Here is a 24,296-nt window from a genome sequence, read left to right as displayed (position 1 = left end):
TAATACATTTACATGTTTGCTTGTAACATGACAAAATTTGGAACATTTCAAGGGGTATGAATACTTTTTCAAGGCACTGTACTTACCTAGAAATAATTGAAGTACAATGTGGAAATTAATATATAATTTACAATATATAACATTTTTGTTCTTAGGTTTATATACACTTTAGGTGATCAAAAGTCACCCAATAATAGGATCCCAAGCACTTGGGGTACTGGATAGGAACAGTAACCTTATATATAGGCACCTTGTGGTGTCTGCTAGGTGCTGCTGGCAACCCCAACTAGTTTTCTGTTCTCCCCTCTTCTTCGAGGAGTATCAACATGTTTATAGTGTCAGTTTTATTATGCTAAGGTGTAACCCCATTCCTACAAAATCTGCCTTCAAGATCTTTGATATGCTTCTGTCCAAAGCTATTAAGTATTCTGAAAATTACTACCGGCATCTGCGCACTCCAGATCAACAGAGTTGTCCACCACCTGGCAGTCTGGTGACCTGATATGGTTGACAGCAATTCCACTTTTGACCAATTTCTTTTCCATTTTTTTATTTGCTGTGCCAAATTACCCTGATTGGTCAAAAACACAGACAGTATACTTTTATCTGGCTATCTTTGGAACTATTTCTTTCTGCCCAAAAAAAATAAAAATGCTGTTTTTTTTTTTTTCTTGTATGTGATTGGGTATTCTTTGCAAAGTGAATCCTCACCTATTAAGCTCTGCAGCATCTGAACTTGCAAAGTGCACAGTCTATTTGTCTTTAGTAAATCAACCTCACAATGTCCAAAAGATTCAAAAGGCAAATCACTTTGTAATGAATACCCAATCAGATGCAAGAAAAATTACAAAAAAAAAGTTTTTTTGCTTGCACATGTTTGGATGATGGAAGTCAGCAAAGCTTTACCACATTTACTAAGCTTTAGAGAAAATGAGTGCAATTGCACTTGCAACAGTGGTGGCTGGTGGATTTTTGTTTGCGGGGGCAGCAAACAACCGAACCTCCACACATGGCAACTCAACCCCCCCCTGCTGTCTGCCGGTTGGTTCACCGGCACTTACCCCATCTAGGCAGTGGGCATTCGAGGAGCAGCAGCGGGGAAATTACAGATTTGTTTTATCTTTTTTATTCATTGTTTTATGATTACTACTGATCCTATAACTGCGTATTCCGAGCAGGCACTCCCTTAGCTGTCTAATTACAGTATTATAATACAACAATCATTTACTTAAACCAGCTTATGTAAGAGCCCTGCAGAAAGCTAAACTGACCTGCTCAAATGGACTTATTCAAAAAAGAGTGAATAATAGGTCTATAATAATAGATCTACCCTCTATAGTAGAATAATCTGAATAATTACCTTTCCTGCAGGTGGCAAGTTAAATCTTCCCTGTCTTTCAGTACTAGTATCTGACTGGTATCAGAAACTTCAAAGTGTTACATTTCCTCCCAATCTTAACTATGTCACTACAGGAAAAGTGCAAAAAAATTGCTGTTTATACAGCCAGAAATCTTGTGAGCTCATATCATTCAGTGGGGGTTGATTTAGTAAAACCGGAGAGTGCAAAATCTGGTGCAACTGTGCATGGTAGCCAATCAGCTTCAAACTTGTTCAATTTTTTGACAAAAAAAAAAAAAAAAGAAGCTGATTGTTTTCCATGCAGAACTGTACCGGATTTTGCACTGTACAGTTTTAGTAAATCTACCCCAGTACCCCTTGCCTCTGGATTGTTATTAGTTAGCATTGCTCCCTTCTATTTCCTTGTTATGAAGAAAAGAGGGTGGGGTAATTATGAAGACCTAAAGCTGGGCACACACAAGCTAAATGACGGGAGACAACGGCCAGTTAAAAAAACAACAGGCGACATTCAGCCCACGTGTATGTTGGCCTGTCCAACAGAAGCTGGCCGTGCATGCTGGAAAACCAGCAGATGACAGACTCCCGATCAGCATTCTTAGCCAATGGCAGAGAGCACTGATCGGAGTGATCTGGCGGGGGGCATCCCCCTGTCCGAACACAACAACTCAGCGGGGGAGACCGCTGTACTATCCTCGCATGTACAATCCCCACGGGGTTGAACGAAAAAAAACGAATAGTGTGTACCTGGCTATACACATTCCCTGTCCTAGGATGACAATGTTACAGTTATGCCGCATACACACGACCGGACTTTCCATCAAAATAAACTCTGGCGGTCTTTCCAATGGAGTTCCGAGCGAACGGACTTGCCTACACACGATCACACCAAAGTCAGTTCGTTTCAAACGCGACGACGTACGACGGGACTAGAAAAGGAAGTTCAATAGCCAATAGCTGCCCTTGCGTCTTATTTGGACCAGCATAGACTAATGGTTTTCCCGATAGGAATTGATTCCGTCGGGAAGATTTAAAACATGTTCTGTTTCTAGGTCCGTCAGAATTTTTGAAGAAAAAAGTCAGATGAAAACCACACACCATCGGAATATCCGATGAAATTATTCCATCTGATCTTTTCTGCCAGAAAGTCTGGTCGGTGTATGTGGCATAAGTGTTTTATTGGCAGGATTACTAGGTGCATATATACTTATACCTATATATATATATATATATATATATATATATATATATATATACAGGCATATATAACTACACTAATGAATTTGTTCCTTAAAAAAAAAAACTTTTTAAAACTAGTGTCTTGTCGTCATGTTATGTCTTGACATCAGCCTCTGTAATCCCCCGCAGTATCTCTCATAATGGGAGAGGGGAGGGGCAGTACTTGGAGCCAATCATAATCTGCTGTAGGCACATGTGCTGAGAGCAGAGGAGAGGAGACTGTGTAGAGGGATGGCCTCACCATTGTACTGTTTCTATGTAATGTAAATGTTTAAGGGAAGTTACTGGCGCACAATGTTTGGGGTATTTAGTCCAGCCAGCACTGTATATATAAAAAAAAAAAAAAAATACCAGTGTTCAGTGTGATACTGGTGAATTCATAGAATGTCAGTGTGTAGTAGTTGGGGGTTCAGTAGGGAATGCACAGGACCACCTGCAGCTGCTATCCTCAGAGCTGTGGCCGGCTATGTGAAGACCAAAGGAAGAAAGCAGAGAGGGAAGGAAGTGTCATCTCAGTGTAGTATCCCAGTAAAACATTTTTACTGAAGACATTAAAAACACTAAAAGATTAAAATTTATAAAAGGCCTAATGTATGCCTACTGTAGAAGGAGCCGAATGCTCCGAATGCGTAGCCTACCTTGTTTCCCCTCTTGTCTGGTACTTCCTTTCCTTCTGGTGAGATCACTTCCACTGTGCATTCCATACTGGCCAGCATGGCTTCCCGGGGCTCCTCCAAGCTCCTGAGCCAGCCATCTCCATGACCAGCAGCCTTAACAGATTACAGCGGTCCTACAGGACAGGATTAGGATTCACATCCACAGTTATGCCCTGTACACACTGTCGGACATTCCAACGACATAAACTCGTCTTGCATACACGGTCGCACAAATTTGTCGGAACATCCGATCGTTCTGAATGAGGTGACATAACCACGTACAACTGGACTATAAATAGGCCAGTAGCCAATAGCTTTCATATCGTAATTTATTCTGAGCATGCGTGACACGTTGTGCGTCAGAATTGTATACACACAATCGGAATTTAAACTATCTGATTTTGTTTTTGGAAAATTTTAGATCCAGGTCTCAAACTTTGTGTGTCGGAAACTCCGACGGAAAAAGTCAGATGGAGCCTACAGACGATCGGAATTTCCAACACTACAGTCCGATTGTACATTTTCCATCGGAAAGTCTGACCGTGTGTACAGGGCATTAGTGTGTCCAGATGAGACTTTTATACATTTTAATCTTGTGAGTGTTTTTAATCTCTCTTCATTAAAAACATTTTCCTGGGATACTACACTGAGCTGGCGCTTCCTTCCCTCTCTGCTTTCTTACTTATGTAAGGTAGATGCTGCTGGATGGCAGGCAACACAAGGACATTTTTTTATGTCCTCTGCACATTGTTGTTTACTACAGTGGAGCAGATCGGTACATAAAATACCAAATCAAAGAAATGTTTTCTGAGCTTTTCCCCCAGAAGTGTGCGAGTGACAAGAGGACCTTACGTTAGACCATATCTAAGTTCTCACCTAGAGTGACCAGTGATAACAGATTTGTTTATCCCCATTCACAATGCAGAAGCAGTGGGACTACTTCCAGCTTCTTCCCACTTTGGCTAATGTGTTAATGCAGTTTACTCATCATTAAAGTGGACTTTTCCTCCCTTCCACTAAAAATCACATAAGCATGCATTTCTGAAATCATCTTGCGCTCATTAGTTAAAGAAACATTTTTGGCATTTAGTTACAACTACTGTTTTACCACTTCCTGGTTGAGTAAAGCACTGGTGATGTAGCCTTGATCTCACATACAGTGTATGCATCCTGGAAGGGCTTTATCACCCATACATTCCCTCAGATTATTCACACTGTCCCATGTTCCAGGAGGCAGACCCAGAGTTCTAGGAAGTTAAGGGAGATGGATTGAACTGTCCTTAAAGAAAATGACCTCTGTGAAAAGAATGGGGAGGAAAAAGAATAATAAGGTATACAAAGAATAATAAGCCTGCCATTATCTATAAGTATCCGTTTGTAGATTGCTCTTACTAAAGGTTCTTTTGTTGTTATCTTTAAATTGAGGTTGAAGTTTGAGCATATTGTACTGAGGCAATTTTGAGGGTTTTTTTTACACAATGTTAGTATTGAAGTTTTTTGGTGCAGTGCGTTCTTGGCTCCTTATGCCTCGTACAGACAATTGGACATTCCGACAACAAAACCGTTGATTTTTTTCTAACGGATGTTGGCTCAAACTTGTCTTGCATACACACGGTCACACAAATGTCGGAAGAACGTACAACATGTATGACGAGCCGAGAAAAATGAAGTTCAATAGCCAGGGCTTCTCTTCTGTGTGATTCTGCATGCGTGGAATTTTGTGCGTCGGAATTGTGTACACCCGCTCGGAATTTCCAACAACAAGTTTTGTTGTCGAAAATTTGAGAACCAGCTCTCAAACATTTGTTGTCGGAAATTCCGACAGCAAAAGTCCGATGGAGCATGCACACATCCAACATTTGTTGTCGGAAATTCTGACCGTGTGTACGCAGCATTAGATTTTTATTATGGCAGTGCCTATAAAACATGCGCTACATATGTTTTGCATGTTTTTTTGCATGCTCCCCTTGAAGTCAGTGGGGGGGGGGGGGGGGTAAAATGCCCCATTTTGCCTTAAATATAGCTCATGTACTTTTGGAGGGCTACATGTATAATGTAAACAGTGACCATATAAAAGCATTGGACTTGTTGAGCGTTTTGGAGCTTTGAGCTTCAAACTAAAAAATGCCCAGGTGTAAATGGGGGCTAAAGGAACTATTGTTATATGATCATACAAACATTTCCAGCATGTTTTAAATACAAATCTTACTGCTTATGGACAGTGGGGCCCAGCAGATTCAACCTAAAGTGATAATATCTAAGAAAACAAAAAATATATATTTTAAGGTGGAATCGCATAGGACCCATAATTGGATCCCATGCATCCCATGACCTCCATTCCACCACTGAAATCTGTGCCATTCTAGAACAATAGCTAGCATAGTATACACCTTAATATTTCTCCATATACTGACTATATAAATCATTCCGCAGCCACATAGCAATGAGCCCCCATGCTGCTGATTTTTTTTGTTGCAGTCTAATGTACTGTTATGCTGCGTACACACAATCGGACTTTCCGGCAGAAAAGGTCCAACGGAATCATTCCATCGGATAGTACAATCGTGTGTGGGCTTTATCTGACTTTTTTTCTTAAAAAATTCAGACGGACCTAGAAATAGAACATGTTTCAAATCTGTGCGACGGACTCAATTCCTATTGGGAAAACCAATCGTCTGTATGCTGGTCTGACGGGCCAAATACGACGCAAGGGCAGCTATTGGCTACTGGCTATTGAACTTCCTTTTCTAGTCCCATTGTACGTCATCACGTTCAAAACGAACGGACTTTCGAACGGATTTTAGTCTGTTTGTTCGGAAGTCCGCCGTAACTCTGTCGAAAGTCCGTCGGACCTTTTCTGACAGAAAGTCTGGTCATGTGTATGCGACATTACAGTCAAAGTTAGCACCTTTCAGGATTTATACTGCTTTGAATTGAAAGAATAATGGTTGTTTAAGGGTAGAGTTCTTCATAAATGACCTTCACCTTGTATGTTAATGAACATACGTTTAGAAAAATACAGAATAACTGGTAGTTTACTTTTATGTGTTTCCTCTTAGGACATGGCAACTATGCAGTTTTACTACATAAGGTATTATGGAATGCAATTCAGCCAGTTACAAAAATGCAGTATTCTGCTCACCTTCAAAAGATTTTCCTTTCCTTGACCAGCCAGGTTAAGTTAGTATGCAATCATATGACAGCTGATGGCATGTTCATTCCAAGAACTGTAACTCATCTGGAATTTTCGGAACTCAGTACATTTTTGTTCTTTTAAAGTTGTCAAATATTTCTAACAGTAGCTACATTAAGAGACAATGTTGACAGCATGTGTGTAAAGCCCACCCCTGGTGGGTTTTATTTCCTCTTTATTTCCCTGCAAAGGTAAAGCATAATGGGCTACTATGCATCCCATATCCATGAGAGGGGAAGATGGAGATCTTGTGTTCCTGGATCTCTGATCTCTGTCTTCTCCCAGTCAAAGCATCCCCCACACAATTAGAAAGCATCCCCTAGGAGCACATTTAACCCTTTGATCGCCCCTGATGGTAACCCTGTCCCTGCCAGTGTCATTAGTATAGTGACAGTTCATTTTTATTAGCACTGATCACTGTATTGGTGTCACTGGTCCCCAAAAAAGTGTCCGTTTTTTTTCCGCCGCAATGTCGCAGTCCTGTTAAAAATCGCTGATCGCCGGCATTACTAGTAAAAAATAAAAAAAATACATAAATTTATCCCATAGTTTGTAGATGCTATAACTTTTGCGCAAACCAATCAATATACACGTATTGTTTCTTTTTTTTTTTTTTTACCAAAAATGTAGTAGAATACATATTGGCCTAAATTGATGAATACATTTGATTTTTTTACATTTTTTTTATTGGGTTTTATAGCAGAAAGTAAAAAATATTGTTTTTTTTTTTCAAAATTGTCGGCCTTTTCTTTTTATAGCACATAAAATAAAAAAACAGTTGTCAGTCTTTTTTTTGGTAATAGCACAAAAAAAAAAAAACGCAGAGGTGCTCAAATATCACAAAAAAGACAGCTGTATTTGTAGGAAAAAAAGGATATACATTTTCTTTGGGTACATCGTCGCACGACCGCACAATTGTCAGGTTAAAATGACACCGTGCCCCTCCCTTCTAGATTGTAAGCTCTAACGAGCAGAGCCCTCTAGTCCCTCCTGTATTGATTTGTATTGTAAGTGTACTGTCTGCCCTCATGTTGTAAAGCACTGCGCAAACTGTTGGCGCTATATAAATCCTGTATAATAATAATAATATTGCAAAAAATGGCCTGGTCATAGCGGGGGTAAAGCTTCCGGGGCTGAAGTGGTTAACAATACACCCTAAACTTTGTATAGACACTTTGTTATGTGAGACGCAGAGAAAGCCACTAGGCAATTTCTTCCAAGTGTCTCCGCACAAAAAGAAGTGTTCTTTATGTTTCACAGAAATGTAACATCACAAGGATCCCATTGTGGGTCTTCTAATGCCAAAGCAATTAAACAGTAAAGAGATGACAGGACGGTGGAATGCAGTTATTGTATGCAAAGGCTTTACTAAATTCTACTTGGACTTAACTTTTGTCCTGCTGGTACTTGAACTTGGAATAATCCCGTCACCCCTCTAATAGGATACAATGATGCTATAATATCATTGTGCTTCATTCTTATAGAGTCTGTTTTTAAATTTGATGCTGATAAACGATCCTTATAAGGCTGTTTCTGGATCGAAGGTTTTGCTACATCTAATGCCTTGCACACACTTATAGATTCAAGAAGGTTAACAAAAATGATATGGTAAGTATATCTAACTAGATAGGGTAAAATCAGATATCATCTTTAAAGGAGGAGTATGGCCAAAGCTCTTTTGACCCTACTTCACCTGGAGATCACAGGAGTCCACTTTGTTCTGCACTCTTGTGACCCATTTTCAGAAGACAGTGGGCTAGAGCCGCTGTCAGCTGACGTCACACAGCCGATCTAGGCTCTGGAGCAATCCCGACTTTAATGCGAACCGCTAAGAGCCAGAGCCAGCTGCACCTGCCCAGCCCGGCACTCCAGTGAGCACTGGAGGGGCAGAGCAGTAACTGAGAGTCACCAGCTCTCTGCTCAGTGAAGATCAAGAACTGAGCGATCAGTGGTCTTTGATCGCTCAGTTCTCGGTCTTAGAAGCGGACCGATGCTGCATCCATCTAGTGAGTATAGATTTTTTTTATTCACAAACTTCTCTAATATTCAGTTTCAACAAGGCAGAATGATAAAATGTTTTCAATTAGGTTGCAACTATTAAATTCTCCTAATTTTCTCCTTTTTTAGTCTATTAGACATACCATTGAAAGTGTTTTGTTATGTCTGTTTAAGTGTGAAAAAATAATATTGATCCTGCCAGAAATCCAATGAGCACTTAACTTTCTGTGCGATCTGCCTGTATTGCACTGAAAACTCAAGCAGTTTTAAAAGCCCAGCCCAATTCATCTCTGGGAACTACTGAACACCTCCAACCTTGTGTTGTGTAGATAAGGATTTCTCCAGAGCTTCTTCCATCCTTTGGAACTCCCTACCCAAATCTGTCTGACTGTCCCCTAATCTATCCATCTTTAGGCAATCCCTTAAAACCCTTCTCCTTAACCACCTCAATACAGTGCAGTTACACCCCCTTTCTGACCAGACCAATTTTCCGCTTTCAGCGCTCTCACAGTTTGAATGACAATTACTCAGTCATGCAACACTGTACCCATATGAAACTTGCGTCCTTTTTTCCACACAAATAGAGCTTTCTTTTAGTGGTATTTAATCACTAGTGAGTTTTTTATTTTTTGTGCTATAAATAAAATAAAACGTAAATTTTGTGAAAAAAATGCCTTTTTCTTTGTTTTTGTCATACATTTTTACTAATTAGTAATTTTTCTTCATACATTTTGGCCAAAATTTATACTGCTACATATCTTTGGTAAAAATAACCCACATTAGTATATATTATTTGGTCTTTGTGAAAGTTATAGAGTCTACAAACTATGGTGCCAATCACTGAAAATTGATCACATCTGATCAGGCCTTCAGTACATCAGGTGTATCTCATTTCTTGAGACACTAACAAGTCAGGAAAGTACAAATACTCCCCAAATGACCCCTTTTTACAAAGTAGACATTCCAAGGTATTAAGTAAGTAGCATAATGAGTTTTTTTAAGTTGTCATTTTTTCCCACAATTCTTTGCAAAATGAAGATTTTTTTTTTATTATAATTTTTTTTTTCAAAATTGTCATATTATCAGGTTATTTCTCACACACAACATATGCATACAACAAATTACACCCCAAAATACATTCTGCTACTCTTCCAGAGTATGGCGATACCACATGTGTGAGACTTTTACACAGCCTGGCCACATACAGAGCACCAACATTGATGTAGTACCTTCAGACGTTCTACGAGCAAAAATTACGCATCTCATTTCTCAACCACCTATTACACTTTTGAAGGCCCTGGAGTACCAGGACAATGGAATTTCCCATAAAATGACCCCATTTTGGAAAGCAAACACCCCAACGTATAATCTGTGAGGCATAATGAGTCTTTTGAATGGTTCATTTTTTTCCAGAAGTTTTTGGAATATGTGGAAAAAAATTAAAACGCATTTTATTTTTACACAAAATTGTCAATTTATGAGATATTTCTAACACATAGCATGTATATAGCAAAAATTACACCCCAAAACACATTCTGCTACTCCTCCCGAGTATGGCGATACCACATGTGTAGGACTTTTACACAGCCTGGTCACATAGAGAGGCCGAACATTGAAGTAGTACCTTCAGGCGTTCTAGGAGCATAAATGACACATCTCATTTCATTCCTACCTATCACACTTTTTTTTTTTTTTTTTTCACTGTTAAAAGTTACGTTTATTAATTTAAGGAGGAACATTAGGTTTATAAAAATCAGTCCAACAAACCATTTAGTGTTATTTTACCAGTACACGTAGAACACTTTGTTGTGCGTAAAACAGCAAAATGTTTGGCCAAACTGATAACACATCTATTGCTTGTCTTCATAGATATTAAAATGACTTGTAGGCAAAATTGTTCAAGGCTCTGCTTTTTGTTCTTCATCGGCACCTGATTTTAGTCCTTGATGGTACCTCCATATTCTAAACAGCTGGGTACCTCCTGCACAGCCAACAAAGAAGTTAACAGCGAACAGAGACCAGTTTTTCGGTATAATCACTAGAGAATATCGTGACCATATCAGCCCTGTAGCCATTAGTACACCAGACTGGGCAGGACTTAATTTGTCTGCCGCTAATCCAGCAACCACCAGCCCCCATTTCATTATGGGAGCCCAGAAAAACACAGTCTTGGGTCCTGCCGGGTGATTGTAGAAAGGTCTCAATCTTTGGAGGCAGCATGAGCTCGACTTTATCCAGAGCCCGATGGTAAGACGCCCTCAGCCCGACCGCCGCCGCCATCTCTGCTGTGTGATCGGTGACAAGTGCAGAGACTTGGAGGGCAAACGATATTATTTCTAAACTGAGCGGAAGCAGCCCCTATCACACTTTTGAAGGTCCTGAACCACCAGGACAGTGAAATTACCCACAAAATGACCCCATTTTGGAAAGCAAACATCCCAACATATATTCTATGAGACATGGGCTGCAAATAGGTACTGGGGTACTCTGATGGGCTGGAGATAGGTACTCTGGTACTCTGATGGCCTGGTGACAGGTACTCGGGTACTGTGATGGCCTGGTGACAGGTACTCGGGTACTCTGATGGCCTGGTGACAGGTACTCGGGTACTCTGATGGACTGGTGACAGGTACTCTGATGGCTTGGTGACTGGTATTTGGGTACTCTGAAGGGCAGTGACAGGTACTCATATGGACTGTGACAGGTACTCGGGTACTCAGATGAACTGTGACAGGTACTCGGGTACTCAGATGGACTGGGACAGGTACTCGGGTACTCAGATGGACTGGGACAGGTACTCGGGTACTCAGATGGACTGGGACAGGTACTCGGGTACTCTGATGGGCTGTGACAGCTACTCGGGTACTCTGATGGGATGTGACAGCTACTCGGGTACTTTGATGGGCTGTGACAGGTACTCGGGTACTTTGATGGGCTGTGACAGGTACTCAGGTACACTGTTAAACCGTGACAGGTACTCAGGTACCCTGATGGACTGTGACAGGTACTCGGGTACCCTGATGGACTGTGATAGGTACTCGGGTACCCTGATGGACTGTGACAGGTACTCGGGTACTCTGATGGACCGTGACAGGTACTCAGGTGCTCAGATGAGGCGTGATAGGTACTCGGGTACTCTGATGGGCCGTGACAGGTACTCAGGTACTCTGATGGGCCGTGACAGGTACTCGGGTACCCTGATGTGGCGTGACAGGTACTGGGGTACTCTGATGGGCCATGATAGGTACTCGGGTACTCTGATGGGCCGTGACAGGTACTCGGGTACTCTGATGGGCCGTGACAGGTACTCGGGTACTCTGATGTGACGGGACAGGTACTCGGGTACTCAGATGAACTGGGACAGGTACTCGGGTACCCTGATGGACTGTGACAGGTACTCGGGTACCCTGATGGACTGTGACAGGTACTCGGGTACTCTGATGGACCGTGACAGGTACTCGGGTACTCAGATGAGCCGTGATAGGTACTCGGGTACTCTGATGGGCCGTGACAGGTACTCGGGTACTCTGATGGGCTGTGACAGGTACTCGGGTACCCTGATGTAGCGTGACAGGTACTCGGGTACTCTGATGGGCCGTGATAGGTACTCGGGTACTCTGATGGGCCGTGACAGGTACTTGGGTACTCTGATGGGCCGTGACAGGTACTCGGGTACTCTGATGTGCTGGGACAGGTACTTGGGTACTCTGATGTGCCGTGACAGGTACTCGGGTACTCTGATGTGCCGTGACAGGTACTCGGGTACTCTGATGTGACGGGACAGGTACTCGGGTACTCTGATGTGCCGTGACAGGTACTCGGGTACTCTGATGTGACGGGACAGGTATTCGGGTACTCAGATGGACTGGGACAGGTACTCGGGTACTCTGATGGACTGTGACAGGTATTCAAATACTCTGATGGACTGTGATTGACAGGTACTATGAGGGGTGGTGACAGGTCCTCTTTATTGGGGGGGGGGCGCAATCAGTGTGATTGGTGTACACTAGGCGGTAACGAGATGTTACCGCAATCTCCTCCTCACACACGATCGGTGTGTGAGGAGGAGAACAACCCGGTAACATCTCGTTACCGCGGTTTGTTTACATTTTAGTGATCGGCTGTGATCCTTTCACAGCCAATCACGTGGGTAAACAGCCGGCCAATGGCTGTTTACCAGCGTCGGTGACGAGCAGTGTTCCCGGGGAACACGCCGCCACCGACGTGCACGCGCAGCGCGCTCGCGAGCGTGCGCATGCGCCGTGCACAGCCGGGGTGTGACCATTTGTGATCGGCCGTGACTTCATCACGGCCGATCACGTGGTAAACAGCCATAACCAATGGCTGTTCACCCCCTTCGGTGGCGAGCGGTGTCTCCGTGACACGCCGCCACAGAAGAAACAGGGATGTGCGCGCCTGATCGCGCGCATTCCCTGTTTAAACGGGAGGCCGTCATATGACGGCCTCCCGCCACAATAGGTGCGCCAACTGGCCGTCATTTGACGGCCGGCGGTCAGCATCTAGTTAAAGAAGCCTATCCTGCTTCTAACTAATACACTGTTTTACTTTCTCCATCAGCTCATAAATCCTGTATAATAATAAGGAGAGTGGGAGGTGTTCTGCAGTCCTGCCCTAGTGGGACAATGTTGCTCTGCCATAGATACAGTGCAGTGTAGTGAGTGAGCATTGTCACCCAAGGAAAGGAAGTGTGTTAGTGAAAAAGGGAATTGAGCCAGCACATCTTTACTGGTAAGCTGCAATATTTCTGTTAGTGGGTTTAGATACACTTTAATATTTTAGATTAGATCAAAATATTTTTATGGTATTTGCAACCTTCAGCTAGTTCCCTGGTATCCTTTCTCAGCTAGTTCCCTGGTACCCTTTATTTTATTTTTTTCTAGGAAATGCTCAGGGTTTGCCCTTCCTCTCTTATTTTCTTATTGTGTGTGGTTGCAGATTGTAAGCTCTTCTGGGCAGGGCCCTCGTAACCCTCTTGTATTTTATTGCATTGTAACTGTATTGTCTCCTCTTTGTAAAGCGTTGTGTAACCTATTGACACTATATACATCCTGTATAATAATAATAATATTTGTGTTAGATCAGGTTGAACTTGGATAACCCATAACCCTAACTACCGTTTTAAGGGCATGCCCACCCAAAGCTGATATCTTCGTTTTAGGTACAAGGAGGTAGTTTGAACCATCCACCATTGTCCTATATCTAGTGGATAATATAAAAATGAGACTTGAGCATGTAAAATACCTGGTTCTCCCAAAAACGATCCCTATTTGGTGAAGAATTATTTTGCCAACTCCTCCTGCAAGTGGAATCCATAATGTGAGGTCAGATCATGTCATTGGTCAGCTTGCCAGTGATGTCCTTGTCACTTGTAATTGAGGTGTAGTATTCTTCCATAACTGCCATTCACATGCTGCTAATCCTGACTAGCAATGTGTGTGTCAGGTCACTTAGCTGCCTATGAGAACAGAAATGCCATAGGCAACCATCCAAATCTGTCTCTTAGAGCGCCATGCTTGGCTTACACTCTGTTGCTGATTGAAGTCATAAGTCTGCCATGGCATGATTATCATTGGCATATCAAACACATAATAATTAGAATTACATCAGTGAATTACACCCAGAGTTTAAAAAGGATAATAGTAAGTCCTGATCTTTTTGATATGCAAGGAAAACATTATATCATTCATTTCTGCAGGCTTTATATATATATATATATATATATATTTATATGTGTAATCAGGGTTACATATGTGATATGTTGATGATGTGATGTCTCTATGCTGTGTAGTCCCAGTGACTTCACCTCTTGCATAAGTTAATTTCCTTACGTTGTTTTTTAATTTATGCGATTTCATGTCTATGATCTGTGCCTGTCCAATGAAGGGATATTAATATTTTGTTGTACTAATAAACTCCCTTTGCAAAATGTAACTAATAACACAAGGAAGAAAACAATACACTTGACCTCGCCCTCAAAGCGGTTGTAAACCGCTGGACTTTTCTTTTTTTTTTTGTACCTGCAAGATAATGTCATAATGTGCTAGTATGCATTACATACTAGCACAGTATGTTAAACTTACCTTAAAATGAAGCGCTTTCAGCACAGCACTACAGGCGCTGGCTTCTTCACCCATCTTTCTTCTGGGTTCGCAGACTTTACCTTTGGAATGCACGCGGGAGCCACTGTTCAAGGCATGGGGCTCTGAAAAAACAAAACGGGTGCCCATTCTTTCAGAGCGCATGCACCAGTCATGTCACCAGCTGCATGTACACTAAATATATCCTAAACGGCGCACGTTTAGGAGATATTTACACTACCTATAGGTAAGCCTCATTATAGAAAAACAAGAGATGGCAGTTTACTTCCACTTTAAAATCCCTTTGTACATTTGTATGCTTCTAGAGGAATTTTAATGGTTAGGTTATCTGAATGCTTTTTTAGTAATGCAGCATTGCCACTCATGTCACATACAGTATATGGTAAAACACTGGTGCCCATCCCCCCCCCCCCCATCAGAAAAAAAAACATTTTTAAAGGCCCTTTAAGAAAAAAAAATAGAAAACATTTTCCTTTAAGTGAACTGTGTTTGGGCGCAGGACACAGTGCACTATGGGAAATGCCACGTCAATGCAATCATGAGATTGCAGACGAGGCTCTTCATTTACAGGATTTTTACCAGCTTTGTGGCGCATTCAGTCGCACAGAACAACTTCCGTCCGTGGTGCCCCTATAGGCGGATACTTTGTTCTTCATGTTAAGAGGTTACTTCCGGTTGCCCTGTGCCAGAGGGAAACAGGAAGTGACGTCAGAAGCTCCGTGGTACGGCTGCAACTAAGGATTATTTTCATAATCGATTAGTTGACCGATTATTGTTTCGATTAATCGGTTAATATCCATAAAAAAAAAGTGTGGTGTATAATTTAGTTAATATGTAAAGTTTAAAAAAAAGGCAATTTATTCTTAAATATCTATATGCAGTAGTAAATATAAATAACCAACTATATGGTTAGGGAGCAAAATATCTAATCCACTCTAAGAATAACAGACAGAAGAGATATACTGTATATATATATTAGAGGGGATATATACTGTATATACTATTAGAGGAGATATACTGTATATACTATTAGAGGAGAGAGATACTGTATATACCGGTACTATTAGAAGAGATATACTGTATATACTATTAGAGGCTATATACTATTAGAGGAGAGATATACTGTATATACTATTAGAAGAGATATACCATATATACTATTAGAGGCTATATACTGTATATACTATTAGAGGAGAGATATAATGTATATACTATTAGAGGGGATATATAGTGCATATACTATTAGAGGAGATATACTGTATATACTATTAGAGGAGAGAGATACGGTATATACTGGTACTATTAGAAGAGATATACTGAATATACTATTAGAGGCTATATACTATTAGAGGAGAGATATACTGTATATACTATTAGAAGAGATATACTGTATATACTACTAGAGGAGAGATATAATGTATATACTATTAGAGGGGATATATACTGCATAAACTATTAGAGGGGATATACTGTATAAACGATTAGAGGAGATATACTGTATAAACGATTAGAGGAGATATACTGTATAAACTATTAGAGGAGATATACTGTATATACTATTTGAGTAATGATATAGTGTATATACTATTAGCCCTTGTACACACGGTCGGAGATTCCGACAACCAAATCCGTCGGATTTTGTCCGACGGATCTTGTCCGAAACTGTTGCATACACAAAAATCCGATCTTTCAGAACGTGATGACGTAATTTCGTTACGATGGGACTACGTTCAGGCTAGTAGCCAATAGCTTTGATGTAGGAATTTGATCTGAGCATGCGTGGCACTTTGTCCAATCGGAATACTCTACACATGATCGGAGTATGTCCGATCGGAGCAGTTTGTCTGAAAATATTTCCAGCAAGTTGGAAAATTTGGTCCGACGGATATTCCGAAGGAAACAGTCCGATGCATACCACACACAGTTGGAATATCCGACAAACCGCTCCGATCGGACAAATTCCGACGGAATCTCCGACCGTGTGTACAAGGGCTTAGGCCGCGTACACACGTGGGGACTGTTCGCTGAAACTTTGTTCGTCAAACAGTTGCCGCAACAGTCCGCTCAAAATTTGCATGAGCGGACTTGCCCACACACGAGCGGACTGTTTCAGCGAACTGTTTGCCAAACAGTTCGCTCAACTTTTGAAATGAACGGACTCGCCCACGTAAGGCGGAGGCAAGTCCGCCCATTTCGAGCGCGTGTACAGGTAGGCGGGGCCCGCGAAGGAGACGTCGCGGGCACCGCCGCCTGGAATGGACTTAAAGGGGAACCCCAACGCCGAAAAAAATCGGCGTGGGGGTTCCCCCAAAGTCCACAACAGACCCTTGTCCGAGCACGCTACCCGGCCGGCCAGGAAAGGGGGGCGAGCGAGCGCGCCCCCCCTCCTGAGCCGTACCGGGCCGCGTGCCCTCAACATGGGGGGTGCCTTGGGGAAGAGGGGGCCGCGCGGCCCCCCCACCCCAAAGCACCTTGTCCCCATGTTGATGAGGACAAGGGCCTCTTCCCGACAACCCTGGCCGTTGGTTGTCGGGGTCTGCGGGCGGGGGGCTTATCGGAATCCGGGAGCCCCCTTTAAGAAGGGGGCCCCCGGATACCGGCCCCCCACCCTATGTGAATGAGTATGGGGTACAATGTACCCCTACCCATTCACCTGTAAAATAAAAGTACCCAAAAAAAAAACACAACACACGAGAAAAAATATTTTATTGCACAGCTCCGGGGGTCTTCCGTCTTCGGGGGTCTTCTCGCCGGACTCCTCCGCTATCTTCGTGTAGCTCTTTTGCTAGCGGAGGAGTCCGGCTTTCTTCCTCCCCGCCGCCGGCCTCTTCTCCCGACTTCGGGGGTCTTGTCCCCCTCTTCGGTTCTTCTGCCGGGCCACCGCGCCTTCTTATAGCTCTTTTGCAGGCGGTGGCCCGGTCTTCTGTCGCCGCTGTCGCCGTCGCCAATGGGCCAGTGTCACATGGTATATGTCACATGGGTTGGTCACATGGGTTGATGTCACATGAGGACTATGACATCGTAAGGGGCGGGGTCACCATGTGACATCAACCCATGTGACCAACCCATGTGACATATACCATGTGACACCGCCCCATTGGCACTATATAAGTGGCAGCGCAGGGCGGCTCTGGCATTCCGGCCTGAGAGAGCGTCGTGTCAACATCTCCTGGAGAAGAAGAAGAACAAGAAGAAGAAGAAGAACGGAAGGCGGCGACGGCGACAGCGGCGACAGAAGACCGGGCCACCGCCTGCAAAAGAGCTATAAGAAGGCGCGGTGGCCCGGCAGAAGAACGGAAGGCGGCGGCGACAGAAGACCGGGCCACCGCCTGCAAAAGAGCTACAAGAAGGCGCGGTGGCCCGGCAGAAGAACCGAAGAGGGGGACAAGACCCCCGAAGTCGGGAGAAGAGGCCGGCGGCGGGGAGGAAGAAAGCCGGACTCCTCCGCTAGCAAAAGAGCTACACGAAGATAGCGGAGGAGTCCGGCGAGAAGACCCCCGAAGACGGAAGACCCCCGGAGCTGTGCAATAAAATATTTTTTCTCGTGTGTTGTGTTTTTTTTTTGGGTACTTTTATTTTACAGGTGAATGGGTAGGGGTACATTGTACCCCATACTCATTCACATAGGGTGGGGGGCCGGTATCCGGGGGCCCCCTTCTTAAAGGGGGCTCCCGGATTCCGATAAGCCCCCCGCCCGCAGACCCCGACAACCAACGGCCAGGGTTGTCGGGAAGAGGCCCTCGTCCTCATCAACATGGGGACAAGGTGCTTTGGGGTGGGGGGGCCGCGCGGCCCCCCTTCCCCAAGGCGCCCCCCATGTTGAGGGCACGCGGCCTGGTACGGCTCAGGAGGGGGGGCGCGCTCGCTCGCCCCCCTTTCCTGGCCGGCCGGGTAGCGTGCTCGGACAAGGGTCTGTTGTGGACTTTGGGGGGACCCCCACGCCGTTTTTTTTCGGCGTTGGGGTTCCCCTTTAAGTCCATTCCAGGCGGCGGAGCCCGCGACGTCTCCTTCGCGGGCCCCGCCTACCTGCACACGCGCTCGAAATGAGCGGACTTTCCTCCGAGCGCGAACAGTTTGCTCATTTCGAAAGTAGCCTACACACGGGCGGACTGTTCGCTCAAACAAAGTTTCAGCGGACAGTTTTTCGGAATTTCCGAAAGACTTTGTCCGTCAAACTGTCCGCTGAAACTGTCCGCTGAAAGCCCACACACGGGCGGACTGTCCGCTGAAACACTGTTCAGCGGACAAAGTTGGGCGAACAGTCCGCCCGTGTGTACGCGGCCTTAGAGGAGATATAGTGTATATACTATTAGAGGAGAGATATACTATTAAAGGTTCACTCTAGTAAATATCATCAGACTCATTAACTTTAACCCCATTTTGTTACTGGCCGATTAATCGATTATGAAAATGGTAATCGATTAATTTCATAATCGATTCGTTGTTGATTAATCGATTAGTTGTTTCAGCCCTACTCCATGGAACATACGGACCGAGCGGGGTTAGGTAAGTAAGGCTCTAAAATAAGTGAACTGCGAATGGCATGCTTAGCGCTCACAGTCTACTCAGCTGTTTTAGGAAAGCGAACAACTATTCGCTTTCCTAACACTGAACCGCCTCTCCGCCATTCAGGTGCTCGGGTCTGTTACCTGTCACCTGATTGGCTTAAACAACAGGTGCCGCTATTGGATGCCTATCAGGAGGAGAGGACAGGAGATGAGGCAGGAGAGGAGATGCATGAAGGACTCCGCTTGTCACTGTCACCCGCTGCCTCACAGACACAGGGTAAGTTCTGGGCAGATGGCGAGCGGGCAGGGGGCACACTGGCAGCATTCAATGCGCACACTGGCAGCATTTGATGGGCACACTGGCAGTATATGATGGGCAGTTGGACACACTGGCAGCATTTGATGGGCAGTTGGGCACACTGGCAGCATTTGATGGGCACACTGACAGCATTTGATGGGCACAGTGGCAGCGTTTGGCACAATGGCTGTGTTTGGCACAGTGGCAGCGTTTGATGGTACAGTGGCAGCATTTAATAGGCACAGTGGCAGTGTTTGATGGCACAATGGCTGCGTTTGATGGCACAGTGGCAGCGTTTGATGGGCACAGTCGCTGAAAAATGTTTTCAGTTTGTTTGCGCCCCCCCCCCAAAAAAAATGAATGGCCTCTCCGTTTACTTTAAAGTAGAACTTTAGGCAAAACTTTTTTTTCCATTTTGGATAAAGTAAGGGAGAGTTATAACCCTTGTCAGATTTTTTCTTGCCATCTGTGTCCCATTGGGGAGATTTCCCTTCACTTCCGGTCCCATAGCCAAACAGAATGAGAGAGAAAATCCCTGCAAATTAAGGGGATTCCTTGGGGACCCCCAGGTCACCAGAACTAGTGTCCCTATTGGAAGAGTTCCCCTTTATTACTTTTCTGGGGACACCCCGAAATGTGGGATTTTCTTTTACGTTCACTTTTAACGATAATGGCAAACAGGACAAATAGAGAGGATAAATCTCCTTAACAGGGTCACAGACAGCAAAAAAACTGACAGGGGTTCTAATCCCTCTCCACTATATCCAAAACTAAAAAAATTATTTGCCTTTAGTTATACTTTAAAGATAAATAAACCCAATAACAAAAGATGTATATATTGCAGCTTACTAGTCCTTAGAGGTAGTGGATGCATTCGTTTTCATTTTTCTGGCTAATAACATTTCCATCAAGTACAGAAAATACCTGTTGATCTTGCCAGAAATGCAGTGTCCTTGTTGCTTCCTGTGAGCTAAATCTTTCTTGTGTAAACTACTCATCCCATCACACATGCAATGGAGATGAGCTAAGGAAGACATGATTAGTGACTACCATGTCATTCCCATAGATAAAGTGGAGGAGTGAGCATAGCCATCCAGAGACAGGAGGTGTGTTATTGGCAAGATTATCAGGGAAAAGCCTAAAGAAAGAAACTTAAAGCGGACCTTCAGTAATTTTTTTCAACTTTCCACCTATTAAATCTTCTGCCCTTGTTGTTTTAACTTTGGATAGTAAAATGAAAATGCATACAAAACATCAAAATGTCCTTTCCTGGTTATTTTGATTCCCTTTGCTCTGCTCAGGTGTAACACAGGCGGTGCGCGCTATTGTCGCTTCCAGAAGTTTTTGGGTCGGGCAAGTGGTTTCATCCAGAGGTACCTTGAATTTCTCCAGGCTATGATAGAATCAAAGGAAGAAGGTAGTGTCAAGCTATAATAAACACTATGATTACAACTAAGTGATCGCAATCACAGTAGTAAACAATCATTTTTGATGGGAGCTTTTTGTCGGAAATTCTGACTGTATGTAGGCTCCATCGGACATTTTCCATCGGAATTTCCAACACACAAAATTCGAGATCTGGAGCTCAAATTTTCCGAAAACAAAATTCTGATCGTATATACAAAATTCCGACACAAAAAGTTCTACGCACGCTCGGAATCAAGCAGAAGAGCCGCACTGGCTATTGAACTTCAATTTTCTTGGCCCGTCGTTCGTCACCCCGTTCTTGACGTTCAGAATTTCTGACAACATTGTGTATGCAAGACTAGTTTGAGCCAACATCCGTCGAAAAAAATCCCATGGATTTTGTTGTCGGAATGTCCCATCGCGTGTACGCAGCATAAGGTTACCATTATGCCGCGTACACACGGGCGGATTGTATGGCGTACTTAGTCCGTCGAAACACATTTCAGCGGACAATCCGCTCGTGTGTGGGCTTCAGCGGACTTTTTCAGCGTGCAGTCCGGCGTACTAAGTATTTTGTTTTTTTTTTAATTCTGTCCGTCGTACTTTGGTTTCAGCGGACAATACGGTCGTCAGTATGCTAGTTCGACGGACTAAGAATGGCGCATGCCCAGAAAGGATTTACACGGCGGAAGGGTGCTTTGCTGTGTCTTGGACTTCCTATTTCTAGTCCCGTCGTACGTGCTGTACACGTCATCGCGCAAGCTTTCGACGGACTGTTTGTGTATCCGTGTGTGGTCAAGTCCGTTCAGTGGAAAGTATGACGGACTGTCCGTCGGATTGTATGACGGACTAAGTACGCCATACAATCCGCTCGTGTGTACGCGGCATTATAGGTGAACATGTACAGCACTCTTCTCACCCCCTATAAATTCCAATACTATTTCAGTTGTATTCTAATTAAGTCAGCATATGCAAATAATCCTAAAACTAAAGTGCAAATGTTAACACGAACAATAATGTCACCTAACGGTGTAAATCTAATAGGGTACAATTATTGCATACATAGTCTTTTGCCATCCACTAATGCCATGTACAAACGATCTGACTTTCAGGCGGACTTGGTCCAGTGGACCAAAGTTCGTCGGACAATTCGATCGTGTGTGGGCACCAGCGGACTTTTTCTTCCCAAAAGTTTGGCGGACCTAGAAACAAGACTGGCTTCAAATTTGTCTGCCGGACTCGGCTTTTAGCAGACAATCCGTTCGTCTCTGTGCTAGTTTGATGGAATAAAACCGACGCTAGGGCAGCTATTGGCTACTGGCTATGAACTTCCTTATTCTACGTCATCACGTTCGAATCCGTCAGACTTTTGGAGTGATCGTGTGTGGCCAAGTCTTTGGAAAGCCCGGCGGACCTCAGCTGCAAAGTCGGTCGGATTGTCCGCCGGACCAAGTCCGTAGAAAAGTACGGTCGTGTGTTCGTAGTAATGTCAGTAGTAATGTCATATAACAGAAACATTCTTCAAACTATAAAACTAGAACCTTCACACGTGATAAGGACACAACATTGACCCCTACATCAATAGAGGGTCAGTAGCACTATATACAGTAAAATCTCCAATATCAGATCCTCTCCTTACTCCATGTTCCACATTCCTCATCGGACAGGTGCAGACTGACATTGACCTCTCATATTCAATTATAAAACAAAAACTCCCATATTGGAATATTGTAAAATGCCATATTACAAAAAAAAAACCCATAAAATCCAAGCAAAAAGCTCACAAATATGTGTGCTATAATCAGCACAAGATGAACGCTCAAGACCGTCTTTGCCTTTCTATGGCTTCACTGGGAAGAAGCTCCACCACACAACTGCCACGTGAATCTCTGTACTGGTGTAAGTACATCACCACTTTGGCCACTTGACACGTTTTGTCCAATTCTGGACTTTTTCAAGAGTTCCTAAAAAGAAGCGTGTCACTTGTAGTCATAGGAGATTTTGTTTTGTGATGGAGGGCCATGGGAACATGAAAGAACCTGCCAACTCAGGAATGTGGAGAATTGTTTGAGTAAAAGAGAACATCTGATAGTGGAAATTTTACTGTATGAAATGCTCCTGAACTTCTGCTGATAAAGTCAGTTCAGTCCGGTGAGAGCCTCCGATCACTTGGGTGGAGCTGATGGTTGGAAGAACATTGTTGTTTATGAAGTTGCTAAGGAGGATCTCAGATCATTGGTGGATAACAAATAAATATTTATGCATTTTTTTGACACTTTATTAGATTAACACCACTATTGGACATTATCTTATGCAATAATTTGTGCATTTATATATTTTGACATTATTTGCAAATTAGTTTTATTAAAGAGTATGTAAACCCAGCTGCTACTGTCCCATGTACTTGTATGATAAAGTATCCTGTTCTCTTTGTATTGCTTCCTATGTGTGAAATCCCTGGTGTTCCTGCCAGTCCCTCTGCTTTCCTAAAAAACAACCACACTAAGCAGACAAACACACCGTGGTCAGTTCTCTAGCTATGCTGGGAACTCATTCTGCTTTCCTCCAATAATCAGATATGTCCGGACAGTTGTCGGAAAATCCGACGTGATGACGTTATTTTGTTACGACGGGACAACGTTCACGCTAGTAGCCAATAGCTTTGGTGTAGGAATTTGATCTGAGCATGCGTGGCACTTTGTCCGATCGGAATTCTCTACACATGATCGGAGTATGTCCGATCTGAGCATTTTGTCGGAAAATTTTACCAACAAGTGGGAAAACTTGGTCCGTCGTAGACCACACACAGTCGGAATATCCGACAAAACGGTCCGATCGGACACATTCTGTCGGAATCTCCGACCGTATGTACAAGGGCTTAGTGTGCTGCTATTTCTCCCCACAGCTGAGAACAGAGGAAATGTTATCACTTATAAAAAAAGGGAAAAAGGTGTTTATATTGCTGTATTTTATGTATGCACATACACTATATTACCAAAGTATTGGGGTGCCTGCCTTTACACACATGTGAACTTTAAAGGCATCCCAGTCTTAGTCTGTAGGGTTCAGTATTGAGTTGGCCCACCCTTTGCAGCTATAACAGCTTCAACCCTTCTGTGAAGGCTGTCCACAAGGTTTACGAGTGTGTCTATGGGAATGTTTGACCATTCTTCCATAAGCGTATTCATAAAGTCATGCACTGATGTGGATGAGAAGGCCTGGCTCACAGTCTCTGCCCAGATTCATGCCAAAGGTGTTCTATCAGGTTGAAGTTAGGACTCCGTGCAGGCCAGTCAAATTCCTCCACCCCAAAATCCCTCATCCATATCTTTATGGACCTTGCTTTGTGCACTGGTCCAAATCATTTGATGGAGAGGGATTATAGTTTGGGGTTGCTTTTCAGGGGTTGGGCTTGGCTCCTTAGTTCCAGTGAAGGGAACTCTTAAGGTGTCAGCATACCAAGACATTTTGGACAATTTCATGCTCCTAATTTTGGATGGCCTCTTCTTGTTCCAACATGA

At 43.5% G+C, this 24,296-nt stretch overlaps 1 protein-coding gene and 1 pseudogene across 4 annotated transcripts in view; one reads left to right on the top strand and one right to left on the bottom strand.

Annotated features, from left to right (window-relative positions):
* The window catches only part of SPECC1 (sperm antigen with calponin homology and coiled-coil domains 1), a 580,298-nt gene that overhangs the window by 198,135 nt on the left and 357,867 nt on the right, over window positions 1-24,296 (top strand). The window lies entirely within an intron of this gene.
* Window positions 10,148-10,801, bottom strand: LOC143981998 (mitochondrial pyruvate carrier 2 pseudogene; annotated as a pseudogene).

This window comes from Lithobates pipiens, unplaced genomic scaffold (assembly GCF_037356315.1).
Source record: "Lithobates pipiens isolate NorthernLeopardFrog02 unplaced genomic scaffold, aLitPip1_a1.2 Scaffold_16, whole genome shotgun sequence".
Classification (NCBI taxonomy): Eukaryota; Metazoa; Chordata; class Amphibia; order Anura; family Ranidae; genus Lithobates; species Lithobates pipiens.
This window is presented reverse-complemented; position numbering and strand designations above follow the sequence as displayed.